Below are 2,930 nucleotides of genomic sequence, written 5' to 3'. Positions count from 1 at the left end.
CTGCCAGGCTTCCCTGTCCATCACCAACTCCCAGAGCTTGCTCAAACTCATGTCCATCGAGTCAATGATGCCATGATCTTTGTTTTTTGAATGTTGAGTTTTAAGCCAGCTTTTTCACTCTCCTCTTTTATTTTCATCAAGAGGCTCTTTAGTTCCTCTTCACTTTTATTAATATTATTATTATTGGCAGTATTGTAATATGATGTATCTTTTTGTGAGAACTGTGTTGGGTACCTGTGCCAATGGTCTTAGGGAGGGTCTCAGGTAGGGTGAAAAATGATGCCTTTGGACAGATACATAGATTGTGCAGGAAACCCAGCCAATGACTCCATATTTACCTTAGGACTCTTGAATATCCGTTCTGTCAAGAGTAAGTGCATCTGAGCAATTACAGGTGCAGTTTACCTGGGCCACAGACAACAGGAGCTCCTTTTAGGAGCCATTGATTCCCTCCCCGTGAACAACATGTAATTATAATCTGTACAGACATGATCGAACAATGCTCCTCTGGACCCCAAATGGCCAAATATTTGCAACCTTCATGCATAAAGATTTATATTTACTTTTCTGAAATTGTCATGACAACAGATGTTCATTCACTTCCTGGGGGAAGCGGGCCTCCCTTTTGTAAAAGGCTCTGGTAGGGTAGATGTGATCACTAACAGACATGGAAAAATAGTAAGAGAAGTTCAGCCTTCATTGTCAGAGAGCAACTGAGACTTGCAAAACCCCAGCCTCTTCCGTGGCTATGTCAGGAAACCCAGCTCCCACTGATCTCTCTGCCTCTGATCTCCTGCTAGCACTGACTGCCACTCAGTTTGGCACTTAGGTAGATCCCGCCTAAGGGGAAATCTCCCCTTGCCAATTATAGGCACACTCCAAGAGTGCCCCTGTTCTCCAGTCAAAAGCAGCAGGAGACAGTTGATATTTGAGAGAGCCCCAGCTATTAAGTTAGCCATTTATTCCCCAGGATCCTCTAAGACACATCCCTGTACCCAGATCACCAGATTAGCTACATAACTGGATAACTGCATGCGTGCATGTGTGCTAAGTTGCTTCACTCATGTCTGACTCTTTGCAACCCCATGGACTATAGCCCACCAGGGTCTTCTGTTCATGGGATTTCCTAGGCAAGAATACGGCAGTGGATTGCCATTTCCTCCTCCAGGGGATCTTCCTAACCCAGGGATTGAACGTGTGTCTCTTGCATCTCCTGCATTGGCAGGTGGATTCTTTACCATTAGCGCCAGCTGGGAACCTGAATAACTGCATAAGGACATATATAGTTATAACTCCCATGTGGTGTTCGATCCCTGGGTCAGGAAGATCCCCTGGAGGAGGACATAGCAACCCAGTAAAGTGTTCTTATCTGGAGAATCTCATGGACAGAGGAGCCTGGTGGGCTACAGTCCACAGGGTTGCAAAGAGTTGGACACGACTTAGCATGCATGTAACTGTAGATAGGCTCTATAAGGAGCCATATTGCTTTGGTGTCCTCCCCATCCCATTAAAATTGCCAATATAGAATTGTGTTTCATCACAAATGTTAATTTGTGTTTTGATTTTGCTGTTGTTGTATCGTGTTTTTAAGTGAACATTATCCCAAATCCATGATGGAAGGAGGAAACACATACATAAATCCTGTTTAGAGTGGACACAATCATCCCCCTAATTTGAATTGTGTAGTATGTGCTAATGAAGATGAAGACTTGGCAGTGTTTGTTTACTGGGTGGGCTGGGAGCAGGCAGGGAGAGAGTTGTAGGGAAATAAGGCTGTGGCTTCTGAAGTGTCAAAAAGTATAAAGTATTCAGCAGAGAAGCTGTGAATGTGGCAGGGTATTGGCTGCCTGGAAAAGGGGAGCCATCCAGCTCAGCAACCCTAAATTAGCCTGCTGCGCTGTCTCTACTGGCTCCAGGACACCTCCTCCAGATATTGGCTGCAGTTTCCTTGGGACTCTGTTGTATGTTTGCCTGCTCACACGTCATTGACTACACTGGCATGTGAGTGTCTGAAGCCATTTCGAATGCCACCTTTGGCACAGGTGCCTGGCATCTTATCTCCTGGATTAGAATATCTACTTTTATCTGGTATATGATCTGTAATTTGTCTATTGGAATTAGGCCTAAAAATATCTTTGTGGCCAGCTCAGTCATTTCTCATGATCTGGACCACAGGATGGAAGCCTATTTTGATATGTCGTAGAGTGGGATTCTGATCTGCAAGGCCCTTCCAAACTCTGGCACTATGAGCCCATGACTAGAAACTGAGACAGATCTTTTAACTGATGATAGCTACATTATGGCAACATTCTGGCATAATCTATGGGTCATGATCTTTTGCTTCTGGGAATCAGTAGAAAATATGTTACCATTTTTTTTCTCTTAAAGGAAAAGCAAAATGTGGACAGCAGATTTCACAAATATTTTAATGGGTAGTTATTTGCTCTACAAAATGACTCAGAAATTCCTTTAAATAGCCAGTTCCTCTGGTGTGCTTAAAATATGGGTCAATTTATTAAAAAAAAAAAAAAAAGAAAAGCCTTTTCACGTGCAGCACATTTAGAAATGAGTCTGTTGTATAAAGAAAGATACATATGCATGATGGTTTGGGGTTTGGTTTTGAATTGAACAGACCTCACTTGTCCAAATGAATTCTCTTCTATCTTTGTCCAGGAAAGTCTTATTTTGACTTTGGGAGCTGAAGGTAATTGGATTAGGATTGTTTAAAAAAAAAGTCAACAGAGAAGTACCATTCATCCTGCCTCCTGTGGTGGTCTCAGACAACCAGATTCTTGTTACAGAGGAGTCATAATGGCCTCAATGGTCCTTTCTATGCACTTCTTCCCTGGGGGGTGTTAGCAGAAAGTGTGGTATTTTTAATTTTTAGCTGGAATATGTAGACTTTCAAAAGAAGTCAGAAAATTCTGGTA

Source organism: Budorcas taxicolor, chromosome X (genome assembly GCF_023091745.1).
Source record: "Budorcas taxicolor isolate Tak-1 chromosome X, Takin1.1, whole genome shotgun sequence".
Classification (NCBI taxonomy): Eukaryota; Metazoa; Chordata; class Mammalia; order Artiodactyla; family Bovidae; genus Budorcas; species Budorcas taxicolor.
Note: the sequence above shows the minus strand (reverse complement) of the source record.